The following is an 18,234-nucleotide window of genomic DNA, read 5'->3' on the forward strand; positions in this document are numbered from 1 at the left end:
TCCGTCTCTCTTCCAAACTGAAGAGGCCTAACCTCTTTAGCCTTTCCTCTTACGAGAGGAGTTCCTCTCCTTTATCATTTTAGTCGCCCTTCTTTTCTAATTTTGCTATGAGACAGGTCCCTTCTCCCAACCCCAGCATCAGCTCCCTTCTCTGAGCCCCAGCCCTTCTCACAGCATCATACCCTTCCCTTGCCCTAGCATCAATCCTCTTCTCCCAGCCATCTTTTACTCGCCCCCATCATATAGCAAAATTCTTGGTACTGCAGCAGGATCTTATTCCTTCATTTCCACTACTCTGTCCTTTCCTGGTTCTCTGTCCTTTCCTGGTTCTCTTCCTACCTCTCCCTCCGCACTTTTAGTGTTCACTCTGGTGGATCCTCTTCTACTTCTATTCCTCTGCCTGTCAGCGTACCTCAGGGTTCTGTTCTTGGTCCCCTCCTCTTTTCTATCTACACTTCTTCCCTTGGTTCATTAATCTCATCCCATGGCTTTTCCTACCATCTCTATGCTGATGACTCCCAAATCTACCTTTCTACCCCTGATATCTCACCTTGCATCCAAACCAAAGTTTCAGCGTGCTTGTCTGACATTGCTGCCTGGATGTCTCAACGCCACCTGAAATTAAATATGACCAAAACCGAGCTTCTCATTTTCCCCCCCAAACCCACCTCCCCGCTCCCCCCGTTTTCTATTTCTGTTGATGGCTCTCTCATTCTCCCTGTCTCCTCAGCTCGAAACCTTGGGGTCATCTTTGACTCTTCTCTCTCCTTCTCTGCTCATATCCAGCAGACCGCCAAGACCTGTCGTTTCTTTCTTTACAACATCCGTAAAATCCGCCCCTTTCTTTCCGAGCACTCTACCAAAACCCTCATCCACACCCTTGTCACCTCTCGTTTAGACTACTGCAATCTGCTTCTTGCTGGCCTCCCACTTAGTCACCTCTCCCCTCTCCAGTCGGTTCAAAACTCTGCTGCCCGTCTCATCTTCCGCCATGGTCGCTTTACTCATACTACCCCTCTCCTCAAGACCCTTCACTGGCTCCCTATCCATTTTCGCATCCTGTTCAAACTTCTTCTACTAACCTATAAATGTATTCACTCTGCTGCTCCCCAGTATCTCTCCACACTCGTCCTTCCCTACACCCCTTCCCGTGCACTCCGCTCCATGGATAAATCCTACTTATCTGTTCCCTTCTCCACTACTGCCAACTCCAGACTTCGCGCCTTCTGTCTCGCTGCACCCTACGCCTGGAATAAACTTCCTGAGCCCCTACGTCTTGCCCCATCCTTGGCCACCTTTAAATCTAGACTGAAAGCCCACCTCTTTAACATTGCTTTTGACTCGTAACCACTTGTAACCACTCGCCTCCACCTACCCTCCTCTCTTCCTTCCCGTTCACATTAATTGATTTGATTTGCTTACTTTATTTATTTTTTGTCTATTAGATTGTAAGCTCTTTGAGCAGGGACTGTCTTTCTTCTATGTTTGTACAGCGCTGCGTATGCCTTGTAGCGCTATAGAAATGCTAAATAGTAGTAGTAGTAGTAGTACTCTTCCAACTCTGACTACACCTTCCTGAACTATAGTAGTTTGACAGAAAATCCCAGCTTTGTGCACTGTTCAGAAGTTTGTTCCTGCAAAAATTGATAGTAAGCTGGTTGCATGATTTTTAGCTCATTAGCAATTTTTCATAATTTTTAGAAACAGTTTTACAAATGGGAAATTAACACATGGAAGAGCACAAACAGCGTATATGAAAATTCATAAATGCAATGACATGCACTATTTACTATTTAAACAAAATCAATCTCACATTCCCCAGAAAGTATTCATAATTATTAATGGACCATTAAATATATATATAAAAAAAAACAACTTCAAAGCACTATATCTTGTCAAAGAAATGTTGTTGCCAGAAAATCATCATCAGTCCAATATTTTGTGAAAGGAATATGAATATTTTCAAAATTCTCACAAACAAAATTATAAGCTCAACCAAATACAATATAAAGAAATAAAAAAACAAGCCTTAGGCTGCTCTTCAACAATAACAATAAATTTCAAACATCTCAAGCAGATGTTCATCAATATCATTAAACATCAAAACATCCTCAACAATGATACTAGATTTCTGGTCTCAAGCAGCTCTTTGGCAATGACATTCAATTTCAAACATTCGACATAGGTCTGCTTCAGGGATATAGTTTCTCAATTTAAAGCAGTGTAAGAGTATTAGATATTCCAACCATGGTCCTAGAAATTTTCCTGTCACCTATTTACTATTCATACATAATGCATGCATTTATAAACAAATATAAATGCATGCATCTCCTATACCTTTACTCAGAACTATTTTTATAATATCTGCTGTTTTAAACTTCCACTACGTTACTCAAAATCTCTATGTAACAATAAGTGATTACGTTCTAATCTATTACCACCAAGAACAATACATTGTAAGCCACATTGAGCCTGCAAAAAGGTGGGAAAATGTGGGATACACATGCAATAAATAATAATAATAATCATGTTCCTGTGTTAGGGGGCCTTTTACAAAGAGATGGTAGAGCTACTGCAGCTTTGTCACGTGGCAATCCGGTACTATCGTTGGCTCATCGCAGGAGCCGGCAGAAGTGCTGCCTCCACCACATGCGATTTGCGGCGCACTGGAAATGACTTTTTATTTTTCTGGAATAGCAGTGAGTGAAAATAAGAGGAGCAATACAATTTCAGTTGTTCAAATCTAGCCATATATAGAGAGAGTGGCCCCCTATGAAGCCAGCATGGCACCCATCACCACACTTTAAATTTGTTGGTAAAACTCCCCACAGCAAAAATAATTCTCCATGATGCCCAAGTGTTAAGGGTGGGATTTGGGTGTTCCAAACACTTGGACATTTTAAAAAAATAATAGAACAAAACAAAAACGTCCAGGACTAAAATTAAGATGTTTTCAGCTAGACCTACTTTAATAACGACTAAGCCACAAAAAAGTGTTCTAAATGACCAGATGACCACTGGAGGAATAAAGGAATTACCCCCTTACTCTTCCTGAGGTCACTGACCCCCTTCCACCCCCAAAGATGTGAAAGAAACAGTACATACCAGCCTCTATGACATCTGCAGATGTTATGGTCAGTCCTATTAGAGCAGCAGGCAAGTCACTGGAGTAGCATAGTGGTCTCTGCAGTGCACTGTGGAGAAGGGGACCTAGGCCCATAATATAGTCTAACTGTTACACTTGTGGTGGTAAGTGTCAGTTCCCCCAAACCCACCATAAACTGACTGTATCCACATATAGCTGATATCTTCGGACACAAGGGCTATTATTGTAGTGGTGTATAGTTGGGTACATTACGTTTTTGGTGGGTTTTGGAGGGCTCACCAAACAGTATAAGGGGTTAAGGGTGAGAAGTATACCTGGGATCTGTAATTTGAAGTCCACTGCAGTGGCCTCTAGGGTGTCCCACTGTTCTGCTGAGATGTTTGTGTGGCCAGTCTGCTAAGAATGCTGGCTTCTCCTACATCCAGAATGGATTGATTTTCTGCATTTTTCACTTGGACTTGTTTTTTTTTTTTTTTAATGGTCCAAAAACATATACGTCAAGAAAAAGCCCATTTTCAAAACAAAAAGATAGACATCTTTTGTTTTTGAAAATCATCATATTTGTCACTTGGAGTTTAGACATTTTGAGCTAAAAGTCAGATTTAAATGTTGTACTGAAAATGTCCCTCTACATCAACTGGCTCACCTTTATCAACATGTTTATTCACACATTCAAAGAAATGAAGCAAATTGGTAGACTTCCTTTGGCTGAATCCATACTAATTCTGTTCCATTAAACCATGTTTGTCTAGGTGTTCTGTAATTTTATTATTGATAATTGTTTCCACTGTTTTGCCCGGCACTGAAATCAGGCTTACTGGTCTGTAATTTCCCAGATCACTCTTTGACTCTTTTCTAAAAATCGGTGTTACATTGGCCACACTCCAATCTTCAGGTAGTATATACAATTTTAACAACAGGTTACAGATCACTAACAACAGAACAGCAATTTCATGTTTGAGTTTTTTCAGTACCATAGAGTGCGTACCATCTAGTCCAGGTGATTTACTACTCTTTAATTTGTCAATTTGGCTCAGTATGTCTTCCAGGTTCACCAAAATTTCTTTCAGGTCCTCCACATCACCACCTTTGAAAACCATTTCTGGTACAGGTAGCTCTCTTACATCTTCTTCTGATTTGTTCAGTCTCTCCGCTTCGTCCTCCCTTAGTGCTTCTTTTGCTTCTTCATGATCAAGCTTCTGATGCACCTGAAAAAGTTGTGACTGTGAGTTTTTTCCTCTGCACCAAGTTTCTCTTCATATTCTCTTTTAACCTTCTTTACCAATGCTTTGCATGTAACTTGCTAGTTCTTATGTTACTTCTTATTTTCTTCATTCAGATCATTTTTCCATTATTTGAAGGATGTTCTTTTGGTTCAAACTATACACAAACATAAAATCAATGTACATACAGTATCTTTTCTGTGTATTTTTAAGTTTTTTTTTTTCAAAACTCATGTACATACTTCTGTTTTAAAAACGACCCCAGAGAATTCATTCTGCTTACATGTACAGTACATCTACTGTTTGGCATACACACATTTCCTGGGTAATTTACTCACATATGTACATAAGCCATTATTTTAGAAACATATCCATGTGTATATAGCAACATTTACACATACATCTCATATTGATATGTAAATACTAATTTAGAAAGCTGTTATATGCACATGGAGATTGGAGACCCACTCCAGGTGGAGATCATTAGAGTGCATGGTTTCAGAATGGTTCAGGCAGGAATAAAATCTATACAATGCTAATCTATTTCACAAAGGGGAAACATGGGGGGAAATGTCCATGTGCAGTTTTAAACATCAGCTCAAAGGCATGCATAGGTCTTTAAAAATTCCCCTATCAGTCTTATTTTCAAAAGAAAAGGGCGCTCATCTTCCGACACAAATCAGGAGATGGGTGTCCTTCTCTCAGGGTCGCCCAAATCGGCATAATCGAAATCTTTCCATCACGGGGATTACCAAAGTTCATGGGGGCGTGTTGGCAGCGTAGCGAAGGCGGGACTGGGGCGTGATTAGGAGATGGGCGACCTCAGCCGATAATGGAAAAAAGAAGGGCGTCCCTGACGAGCACTTGGCCGACTTTACTTGGTCCATTTTTCCTTACGACAAAGCCGTGAAAAGTTGCCCGAACTGACCAGATGACCACCGGAGGATGACCTTACTCCCCCAGTGGTCACCAACCCCCTCCCACACTAAAAAAAACTTTAAAAATTGTTTTTGCCAGCCTCTATGCCAGCCTCAAATGTCATACCCAGTTCCATGACAGCAGTATGCAGGTCCCTGGAGCAGTTTTAGTGGGCTCACTGCACTTCAGGCAGTCGGACCCAGGACCACCCCCCCTACCTGTTACATTTGTGGTGGTAAATGTGAGCCCTTCAAAACCCACCACAAACCTACTATACCCACATGTAGGTGCCCCCTTTCACCTCTTAGGGCTATGGTAGTGGTGTACAGTTGTGGTTAGTGTTTTTTTTTTTTTTTTGGGGGGGGGGGGGGGCTAAGCACACAAGGAAAGGGAGCTATGCACCTGGGAGCAATTTGTGAAGTCCACTGCAGTGCCCCCTAGGGTGCCCGGTTGGTGTCCTGGCATGTCAGGGGGACCAGTGCACTACGAATGCTGGCTCCTCCCATGACCAAATGGCTTGGATTTGGTCATTTCTGAGATGGGCGTCCTCGGTTGCCATTATCGCTGAAAACCGGGGACGACCATCTCTAAGACGACGTAAGGATGACCATCTCTAAGGTCGACCTAAATGTTGAGATTTGGGCGTCCCCGACCATATTATTGAAACAAAAGATGGACGCCCATCTTGTTTTGATAATTCGGGTTTCCCCGCCCCTTCATGGAGCCGTCCTGCGAGGACGGCCCCAGGAAACTTGGGCGCCCCGTTCGATTATGCCCCTCTTTATGTCCAAGGCTTTACACAAACAATAAAGGGGGTCATTCTCCTTAACCCTTTGCAGTTTATGTCCTCTTCCAAAGTGAAACCAAGTTAAAATTGTGGCCTCACTACTTAATTGGTTACACTTACATGTGTACATTTGAAAAATGGGGCAGCTACATGATGAAGTGGCCCCTCTTTCCTGTGTAAGTACTAACATATCCATGACAAGTTGCCATGTTTGCACTATTCATGTTTTTAAAGTGTATATTTTAGGAGTGTGCAACCCCAACATTTTCATTTTGGATCATTTCTAATGTTGTTGAAAAACATTTTATGATGGGAGCAATATCATTAGTAGTGCACCCTTTTTTAAAATAGTGCGCAATATTTATGAAGTGTGGGATCTATCCATGAAGTATTCCATCTTTTGGAAGGCAGCACACTCTTTTCCAGTAGTGCATGCGTATGTACACTATTCACGCATGCATATACTCATGCGAAACAAGCTAAACTCTTTGGGATCGATATTCAGCCGGCAATGGCATTAAACCTGGAAATTGAATGCAGCACCATATCCGGGGATCAGCATTGAATTTCTGGTTTTATTTTTGGCCACTGATATTCAGCGCTAACCAGTTAAATTCCTAGCAAGATGCAAGGTAGGACTGCTATAACCATTAAATCATTCGATAGAGCCGGTTAGATGCTATCCCACAGATTCTATATAGCGGGCCTAGAGATCCCTGCGAAAATCCAATCGTATTCTGTAACAATGCATGTAACTTAATTGGCTTAACAAGCCAATCAGCATTGATAACAGCACTTAACAAGAAATAATGAGCACTGATTGACAATAATTAGCATTTACGTGCACAACTTGCTAAGCGTATTCTGTAATGCAGTGTGCCTATCTTCTAATGTTCAGCCCAAAAGGAGCATGGTTATGGACAGGGAAACATTTTATGGGCGTTTCATGTAGTTATAGAATATGGCCCACTGTGCCTAAATTTATGCCGCGTTTTTGTTGGTGTAAATGGACACGCGTAGTTTTGGGCACTGGGATATCAAGTAAGTGTATTCTATATACCACACCTAAATCTAGGTGCCACTTAAAGAATAGAATACGTTTAGGCGAAATGTTTTCCGTGCAGAAATTTTAGGTGACATATAGAATCCCTCCCTCTATGGGCCTTATTCTACAAAGTTTATGCTCCTAAATTTACACTCCTATATTTATGAGCATAATTAATGATCCTAAATTTATTCTCCTAAATTTACGCTCATAAATCTAGGAGCACAATTTATGCTCGTAAATATTTAGGAGCATAAATTTAGAAGTGTAAATTTTAAGAGCGTAAATTTAACAGCATAAACTTTGTAGAATAAGGCCCTTTGTGGTAACTGTGAATATTCAGTAGAGATAACAGGTTATCTCCTACTGAATATTTGCGGTTAGCTAGTTGTACGCTATTTAAGTGGTCAGCTACCTTTGCTGACTGGTTAAATACCGCTGAATATCGGGGGAGGGGGGATTGTGAATAGTGCACACTCTTTATGAAAAGAATTCACTCATTCAGAAGATTGCAAGCTATTAATGGTACACACAAAAACCCTGATATTTCAGTTTTTTCACTGTTTCCAGCAGAAAATGACACAAAATAACATGGGATATATCATTTCAAATAAATACACAACCCTAGTATATTTGTAAAATGGCTGCTCCCATTGCATGTGCTGGCAAATACTGCCCTGAAAAGCTAGAACACAGTTACTCAAATTTTGTGAAAACTAAGCTGTGTATTGAAATTTCTGAGAAGTTCCGAGAGAAGAGGACATTTCTCTGATAAGTGAACGCTATTTTGCTTTGTGCTTTGGGAACTTAAAGATTGGGGTTTAAAGGAGGAACTATAGGTTTGTGTTAGGAAAAATCTCTCTATATAAAAGGCAACACCAACGTTCTATGAAGCTTCCAGCCGGAAGTGTGAAGGGGGGGAGATATCCGGTTTCCCCATGAGTGTCTGCCCCGCCCTCTCTGTAACACAAACAGTCAGTGAAGGAAAACACAGCAAAGCAGTGAAGGACTCAGAGGGGGGAGGGGAGAGAGAGCAGAGGGCAGGGACACACACACTCCCACATGCACACAGAAGAAAACCTTGCTAGCCCCCGTTTCATTTGCATCTGAAACGGGGCTTTTTTACTAGTAAAAATATAAAAAGCAATTTTATCAACTAATATCCATAGTCTTTTCCACTTAGTTTTAAAAACTTTGTACCACAGCATTAACAGATAGAATGTAGCAGGCACTGCAGGATCTAGTTTAGTCTTCCCACCCCTAGGACAACTCTTCATTTATAGTTATTGTACTTAGGGTAACAAGCAAGGAGTGCTCTTACAGAGTTTAAAATACATTTCATTACCATCTAAGAAGGAAACACTAAATAAATCATATAATATACTCACCTAAACTAAAAGACACTTTTATATTAGGCTAATATCCTTAATACTGTAGCAAGTTTTAAATTATTGAAAAACTCAAAAACACTAAGATGGAGTCAGCAGTCCAGCAGCGAGAGGGGTGCTATCCAGTCTTTTGAATTGAGTGTCACATGTATGATTATCTCCCAGTTGGTGAGATGTCATATGTGTGTGCTCGATGCAAAGAGCTCCTGTTACATTTGTACCCGTGCTTTCCCACTCATGGCAGGCTCAATGCGGCTTACATGGGGCATTGGAGGGTTAAGTGACTTGCCTAGAGTCTTTTTTTGATTGATTTGCTCATTATCAATTATTAATTAATGGTTAACTGTGAAAAACATTGGGATCTTTTGTGAATCAAGCAGCAAGACTGCTGTTAGGTACACACGATTAGGTATTGGGTGTTCCTTTTTCCTTGGTTATGCTGTCTCCATTACCTTCCCTTCAGTAAGTCATGCATTTAATTTGGGGAGATAGGCTGGGTGCGCCTTGTATCCATTAAACTGCTGGAAGATCCATACTGGCCATATGGTGCTTCAAGATATCTCATTCTCTCGACGATTCTTCTGGGTGCTGTGGCCAAACACGCAGAGATACAAGGGGGACCTTGCTAAATTCTTCCAGAGATTGGTAAGATTCTAAATTTTGTAAGTATCAGAAGAATTCTGTGTTACTTGCCTTTGTCTGGTCTGTAATCAAACAAATGATCTTGTTCCCGTCTATATATCTGCACTTGGCCCCTCAGCTACATTGTAAGTGTATTGTATTGTATTGTATTTGAATGTTCTAATGCATGCATATTAAATGTTCGATTCCCACTTCAGGCACAGGCAGCTCCTTGTGACTCTAGGCAAGTCACTTAACCCTCCATTGTCCCATGTAAGCTGCATTGAGCCTGCCATGAGTGGGAAAGCGCGGGGTACAAATGTAACAAAAAAAAATTATGCGGACATCATATTACATCTCTGTTATTTGAATTTCAATGCAGTTAAATGGGTATATTTTGTCTACTGTTTCATGGTAGTCCTATTATTAGGCTTTAATTTGCTGTTCTCAAGTTTACCTCATTTACCCCCCCTCCCGGTTTACTAAGCCGCTCAGCAGTGTTGACACAGCCCATTCAAAGTGAATGGGCTCTGCCGACATTACCGCATGGAAGCTGCTAGTGCGGCTTAGTAAACAAGGGGGTTATTGTATTCATGTTTGTATTTGGCAATTTTTACTATTGTTATGCTTTTAAACAAAAGTATAAGTTTTATGTTAAACTCTACCTGCTGTATATCGCCTTGGGTGAATCTTGTCATAAAGGCGGTTAATAAATCCCAATAAATAAATAAATGTTGCTAGATAAGGACATAAATGCCAAGGACATAAATGCACAAGATTATAAGCTTTGTTGAGGTTGCGGATAAATTTGAGTTATTGCTGGAGAAAAAAACAAAACAACTGTTGAGGTTTCAAATAATATTTAGTGATTGTGTATCTATATTCCATGAAGGAATGAAGTTCATTTTGCTATGTCTGGGGGTAGTTTCTATATGCTTTGTTGATAAAAGTAATTCTTTTTCAAGGAAAGATTGTATAGCAAAGAATGAAATTCACATGTATAAGGCATTCACCTTCAAAGCAAAGAACAGATGTAATAATGAAAGACAACGATTGATAAGGTGCACCAGGAAATCGGATCAAAATTGGATTCAGAACCTGTCATTATTTTTATAAATGAGATAAACAAGCTAAATGGAAAGACATGGTTAGCATTAAGTGAGACAGCTATTGGAAAGTCTGGGAGAAAAAAATATTTTTGTGTATGTGCCACCAGATTTAAATGTAAAGAAAATTGAATTTGAGTTTTATTGCAAAGGCCTAAACCACACAATACAGTTGTATCATTCACATGTGATTGCTGTCTTCTTCGATAAGGCCAAAAACAAATGTCATCAGATGTAGCCTGGAGACCGAGTCTATGTGAAAGTTTTCCAGAGAAAAAATGACCAAGAGCTAAGGTTGAAAATGTCATTTTCAAGTGTGTTCAAACACCGTGCCTGGTATAAGAGGCTTGGGGAGCCTAAACCTCCTCAGCCCAAACTGCAGCTCTCCTGCCAACTGCCTTTCCTTCTCTCCCCCACCCTCCAAGCTCCCTAGCCAGCATATAGCAGTTTTTCATTCTTCCCTTCAGCTGCCATCTCTGATAATTATATAGCACAGCCACACAGTACTGCAGCTCTCTGCATGTTGTGTCTGCTTCCTTGGGGCCGGCCCCACCTCTTCTGAAAGAAGTTGTCTAGGAGAAGGTGGGGCTCGTCCGGAGGAAGCAGCCACAGAGTACAAAGAACTGCGGTATCGCGCAGATGTGCTGTGCAATTATCAATGCGAGCCAGCAGAGGTGGCAGCTGGGAAGGGAGAGGAGAAGAGGAAAGAGTTAGTGAAAGACTGGGAACTAAGAGGAAGGAGAATGGGAGGGCCAGGGTGAAGTAAAAAGATGAAAAAACTGTACATAGATGCAGTAACAAGAGGGAGATACTGGATAGTATGATTGAATGAATGAAATCTAAATGGAAGAAAGCTGAAAGAAACATATCAGTATTAGAACTAGGTGTAGTAGAGAAGGTGAAGAAGACAGATGGAGAGAGAAAAAATGACAAATGGACAGGAGACCTTTGGAAAGAGAATGAAAAGAAGACAGAAAGCTGTAACAAGAAACTGGGGTCAACACAATTATAAAGATTATAAGTAGCCAGACAACAAAGGTAGAAAAAGAATTGTATTTTTTATTTAGGATGAAGTAATATGGTAGCCATGTTAGCCCACTCTAAAACTTAATAAATAAGAAGACAAATGGAAAATAAGATACTGACTGCTCCTTTCTTCTTCCTGTACAAAGTAAAGTAACATATAATAAATCAAGCTACAGAACATATAATAAAAGCATCAGCCCGTTTATGGCAGAAGAGACAAGTTCTGTAGTTGTCAAGGGAAAATGATTCTCTCCACCCACCTCTAATGAGCTAAAGTAAGGGTACTAGGTACCCAAGGCAAACTTTCAACCTTGCACCATTCCCTTCATTCAGGTCCATATGTTCCCACTCTCTGAGATTTTGATAATGAAGTTCAACAAAAGTGATCACCTCAGCACCGTTCCTTCCAATGTGATACTGTAATAAACCAAGGTCCCTCAGTATGGGCCCTAAAGTGACTGACTGGTTTAGGAACTGGTTCAGTGGAAGGCAACAGAGGGTAGTGGTAAATGGAGCTTATTCTGAGGAAAGGAATGTCACCAGTGGTGTGCAGCAAGGTTCGGTTCTTGGGCTGATTCTTTTTAACATTTTTGTAAGCGATATTGCTGAAGGTCTATCTGGTAAGGTTTGCCACTTTGTGGATGATACCAAAATCTGCAATAGGGTAGACACCCCTGATGGTGTGGATAACATGAGGAAGGACATAGTGAAGCTAGAAAAATGGTCTGGAATTTGGCAGCTAAGGTTTAATGCTAAGAAATGCAGGGTCATGCATTTGGGCTGCAAAACCCTGAGAGAACAGTACAGTTCAGGGGATGAAGAACTTTTGTGCATGAAAAAGGAGCAAGACTTGGGTATGATTGTATGTGATGATCTTAATGTGGCCAAGCAGATAGAAGAGGCAACGTTGAAAGCTAGAATGATGCCTGGGTGCATAGGGAGAGAAATGGCCAGTAGGAAAAAGGAGGTGATGCCCCTGTATAAGACTCTGATGAAACACCATTTAGAATATTGTGTACAATTCTGGAGACTGTACAAAGGGTGGCTGCCAAAATGTTCAGTGGTCATCATCATAAAGGGTATGGGGACAGACTTAAAGATCTCAAAATGTATATACTTTGGAAGAAAGGCAGGAGAGGGGAGATATGATAGAGACATTTAAATACTTATGTGGCATAAATGCAGAGGAGGTGAGTTTCTTTCAATTGAAAGGAATTTCTGGAATGAGGGGGCATAGGATGAAGGTGAAAAGGGATAGACTCAGAGGTAACCTGAGAAAATACTTCTTCACAGAAAGGGTAGTGAATTTATGGAATGCCTCCCTGTGGAAGTGGTGGAGACAAAAACATTCAAGAGATCTTGGGACAAGTACATAGGATCTCTAAGGGAGTGAAAGGGAGAGTAGAAGGTATGGGTGAGCAGACTGAATAGGCCATATGGTCTTTATCTGCCTACATTTTTCTCTATTTCTATGTAAGCACATAATTGGGCCTCAAACTTATACATAATGAGGACAACTTCCAAAATTGCCCAACTTCTTGTGGCTAAAAGTATTGCTTATGGTTCTTTGAGTTTGTATGGAATCTGGATCTATTGTTCTGTTTTGACTGGTTGTTCTTTACTACTCCTTAGAGGATGCTGCCCTGTTCACTTGGAAAAAGCTACGTTTTCACCATCTTATTGAAAAACATAATTAATTGCTTCCCATTCTAGTCTCCAGTGGCAGCCTATTTGAGAGACACCTACTCACTACTCTTTAGCGTCTACTAGGATCAATCTATTTAAGTACTATCTTCCTATAATCCTAATGTCTAACCTGGAACTCTGCCTATTATCGTCTATATGTTTTTTTCTGAGACGGAGGAAAAAGCCTCAACAGACTCCACAACCTTGGCCATTGTCGGCCGTGGCAAGGAGAGACTGAGCGACAGCAGACACAACAGCAAGATAAGTGCTGGTTTAATATTTAAATCTAAGACAGTAATTTGTAAAGAAGGAGGCTGTGCAGAGAGGAAGTTTTTTGCCAATGATGACATCAAGAACTCCGAAGCATCAATAGCCATAGAGCTACGTTGTGGAGTCTGTTGAGGCTTTTTCCTCCGTCTCAGAAAAAAACATATAGACGATAATAGGCAGAGTTCCAGGTTAGACATTAGGATTATAGGAAGATAGAGCCTATTTGAGAGCACAAAACCTGCAACAGAAAATACTGTTGTCCTTTTCTTCGATCTCGGCTATCTTACATTCAGGAATTAATCATATTCCCTCTTGACTTGAATGTAAAACCCATCATGGTGTTCCAAATTAAACTCTGAATCAAGGGCCACTCCCAGATCATTCACACAAACCCTTGGCATCACATTGGATGGACCAACTGAAAGAGCAAGGGAGTGGAGGCTCATCTTGAAGGATCGGTGTTTTCTGGGAGTTAAGGACCAGCTGATTTCTTGACAACCAGATGTGAATTTCAGAAAGACCTTGATTACTAATCCAGAACTACTTTCATACAACTGATCTAACACATCTGTCTTTTTTTTTATAGCAGCAGATGTTCACTGATGTTATACCACAGCATATGTTATGCATAATGTACACCAGTCTTATTTGTTGAAATGAGGCTTTGAGATGTGAAAGCACGACCTCTTATAACACTTGGAAGCTCTGTGTGTTTCTGAAGATTTTTTTAGTGCTCATATGGGGCCTTTTACCAAAAGGTTTTCTCCCATTTTATGCAAATAGGAAACCCTAACAAAATAAATAGGGCTTAATAGTGTTTTGTCCTCTGTTTCATGGATATGATAATGAATGTACCAGTAGCCCAGGGTGTGCCTGAAAAATGTGTGCCAGTGATAAAGAACCCACTTTCTCAGAATAGAAAGTAGAGAAAGTTTATCACAACTTAGTCAGAATTTTCTGTTAAGCAGGCTGGCTTCAAAGTTTATGATGCAACTTTTCAATTACAGCAATCCCTCCTATTCAATTAAATTCTGAAAAATTCCAAAATGCCTTAGAGAAAATACTTCCTGATACTTTAGCCATGGACGGAATCTTTTCAATACACATGCCTGAATTCTTCAGATTAGTAAAATATTCCATGGATGCCCTATAAAATTATTTAGGCTGTGTAGGAAGTAAAGACATTTAATAGATGTCCTCATTTTTGTAGCCAGTAACCAGAATTTCAGAATGTCAAATTTCCATCGTTCCTTTTCACGGTTTAGGACAGTGCTTCCAAGTCTTTTTCTGTCTGTGACCCCATGATAGCAGCCAAATAAAATTGTGTGACTCCCCGGAGGTACAGAATAATGATGCACCAAAGGGAACACACCTCAGTGACCCCATTACTCCAGAACCACAAATTGGGAAGCTGTGCTTTAGGACAAATTGCAGATAACCGTAGCTTTGGTGTCCAGTGAAATTACACTGTTCAATTCATTCCTACTGGGGGGATTCTGTTTGCTAATTTGTTGCCCTGATCTTTATAATTTATTCTCCTTTGTTCAACCCTTCTAGTTCTTTTCTTTTTCTAATAACATTTCCCTTGTAATTTTAGACTTCCCTTTTTGGGGTCAGGTACTACCAGGCATAAATTGTCTGCTATCGATATGGGGTGGCCATGTTTCAAGATGTTTATCCTCACCTCCCTATCCATGTCTACTTTTCTTTATGTTCAGAAACATACTGTGCAACTGCAGGGGCAAATCATACAGACACAGGTTCTTTTATTCTTGCGTGCCCAATTGTATGCTTAGGGGTGAATTCTAGAAATTGTGCCTAAAAAATTGGTGCCATAGAAACCTGAGTGCTATTCTGTAAGCCATGCATAAAGTTAGGCGCAGTTTATAGAATAGCGCTTAAGCGCAGGGGTCATGCATAAATTTAATCACGGCCATTTGCACCAATGAAAATGTGGTGCAAATGCCCCCACCTAAATTTATGTGTGTGGAACCCCCTTATTCTATAATTGCACGTGTAACTGGAATTCATGCACATGCTCCACTCTGAAACACCCATGACTCTTTCATTTCCATGCCCCCTTTCCCAGGCCACATGTAAAATTTAGGCGTGGATCATGCACAAACATTTACGCACGTACAAGTTAATTGATTTCAATTAGTGCCAATAATTGCTTGCCACCCTGCATGGTTTAAATCTTTTATTTACCTCCGTTGCAGCGGCCGCATCAGTGAAAGCCCTGCCCATCTCTAGCCTTCCCTTCATCCCCTCTCAGTGTCCTGCCCCTGCAGAAAGAGGAAATGACGTCAGAAGAAGGTGGGGCACTGAGAGGGAACGAAGGGAAGGAGAGAGATGGGCAGGGCTTTGACTGCGGCCGCTGCGACGGAGGTAAATAAAAGATTTAAACCCCCCAGGGTGGTGCGGGCAAAGGCAAATGAGGGCTGTGGGAGGTGAGGTAAGCGGTGGTAAGCATGGCTTGTGGCACCCTCCTGCCATGTCTACCTCACTTACCACTGGGTTACGCCAGGCCTGGAGAGCTGGCTCGCTGTGCCAGAACAACCGGCTCGCAAGTTGTTAAAAAATTTAACAACCAGCTCTTGCGAGCCGGCGCGAGCTGGTTCCAGCACACCACTGGTTACAGGCATAACTGCCATTAGGCAGTATTTTATAAATTGTGCATGCAAAATCCACTGAAGCCTTTTGTGGTATTTCCTCTATTCAGGCCACTGAGAAATACAAGGTGATCATAAAAGAACTAGTAGGTACCATGTGCATGCATTACATGAATAATCAAACACCCTTACTAAGTAGTGGGTGTTATGTCTCTAGTAACAAAAGAGTTACCACAAACCCCCCACAGGGGGAATTCAGGTACCACAGCCCAAACCCCTACACCACATAGGTAACTAACAAGTCTAGTACTCATGTGCACAAGTTATAGAATATTATCATTTATGTGCTAAACTGCCTACAGTAAGGCGTGAACATTTATGCCAGCCATTGAGCTAGCATAAGTGTTTACATGTAAAGGGTCTCTTTAACTAAAGGGTTGGCACACAGCAACAGGGTTGCTGTATGCCAATCCAGAACTACCACAGGAGTACGGTGGTAGCTCCCACCACCAACAAGCTCTATTTACGGAGCTATAAAAATATTTTCTATTTTTTTAGTGCCATGCTTAACAGGCAGTAATTGGGCAGTGCCACGCACTGACCGATTACTGCTGGGTTAGAGTGGGAGCCTTTACCACCACCTCAATGGGTGGTGGTAAAAGCTCCCCCCGAAATGGCCGTTCAGCAAGTGGTTCACTTACCGCAGGCCATTTTTTTTTCAGAAAAGCCTCAGCACACATCAAAAACACACCGATGCTAGCATAGACCTCCTTTTACCACAGTATAGTAAAAGGACACCAAAGTTAGGCACATAAATGCAGACTTATTTATACTAGTATTTTATAATGGTAATTGTATGTGCAATTATCATTATAGAATTTGTGCTTAGTGCACATCATCCCAGCACCTAACTTTTGTCTCTCTATATAGAATTACCCCCAATGTATCCTCAGTCCCCTATTGTCCCCATTTAGGTTTCCCTTGAAAATTAGTTTGCAGAACTATTGGAATGACGTGTTCCAGGGCCTGCAACCCCTCATAGTTTAAACATTGTCTGCTTGATTCTTTGAGTTCTACTACTTTCTTGATCCTCTTGGACTTTTTTCCTCTTTACTTCTTTCCTCTAACTTCTCTTTAATCATTTCATCATGCTATGCTTTCTTTTTTACTTATGTCTTTTTCATGTTCCCTTCCTTGCCTTATGTTCTAGTCCCTTCCCACACAAAGTTCCTTACATATACCTCTTTTTCTCTTCCCTCCTCTTCCTCTTTTTAAATCTTGTCTATGCTCCCTATTCATTTCTATTCTTCTTCGCTCTTTTCCTTTATGATATGCTCCATCATCTGGTTCTTTACTCACACATTCTTAGGGTTTTCTCTATATTCTTTCTCCTGCCTTATTTATTCTGCTGTCTAACATACTCTACTTTGGCTGTCTCCTTCCTTCCTTCCTTAAATGTGCCCATAATACATCCCCCTTAGCTACTGCTACCTGTATATTCACTTTTATCTTTTTTGCTCCCTTACCACTCCAGCTTTTCACATGCCAAACTGTCATCCTTTTATCTGCTCCCAGCTTGTCTCTCCTTATTATCTTTCTACCCTTCTTAACCTACTTCAGCTCTTATCATGACTTGTTAACTTTTGCCTACTTTCCCACACTTTTCATCTCCTTCACAAATTTATTTGTTTTTCTTACAGTGTAGTGCACCCAAATAGATTATTTTATGCATATCACAGTAATGAACATCACTCATATGCCAAAGTATGTTGGATGTCATTTTAGCCTCTCAAATTTACTCCTAGTGCTCTTCTTAATACTTGAAGAGCAGGTCCATACAGTATTCAAATTCTCCTCTCATGTCCTATCTTTCTTCCATTATGTTTGTGCATTAGTTTTATCTCTATCTTCCAGTTGTTCCATGGAACTACTTGACTAAGGATTTCAGATCCTGCTGGAAAAGGACCCACCCCTTGGCCTGTTCTATAAAGATCTGATGTAACTTGTGTGCTAGATGGCTGCTCTTCTAATTGGTTAGTCTATAAGATGCCATTGGTCGCTGTCATTTTTGCTACTCCACAACTAACAGGACTATTCTTTTGGAAGTTAGATAAACACTGAAGGGTGGATGCCTGCTGTGGTTTAACAATGATAATGTGTTCAATTGAGATATGGATGTATGCTTAGCCTGCTTGTATGTTGCAAAAAAATGTGTCTTTTGCAGTACTTGTTGGTAATTCCACAGAGGTGAGTCCTTTTGACAATATATTCAAGAGTTATGAGGTAATTTCAGAGATGAGAAAAATATAAATTTAAATTGTTATATATATATATATATATATATAGAAAGGTGGTGGCTAGACATAGCATATCAGGAACACAAGCCATCTTTTATTTATTTATTAGCTTCCACCTTTTCAGCAGTAGCTCAAGGTGAATTACATTC

The sequence above is a fragment of the Microcaecilia unicolor genome, chromosome 1 (genome assembly GCF_901765095.1).
Source record: "Microcaecilia unicolor chromosome 1, aMicUni1.1, whole genome shotgun sequence".
In the NCBI taxonomy this organism is placed as follows: Eukaryota; Metazoa; Chordata; class Amphibia; order Gymnophiona; family Siphonopidae; genus Microcaecilia; species Microcaecilia unicolor.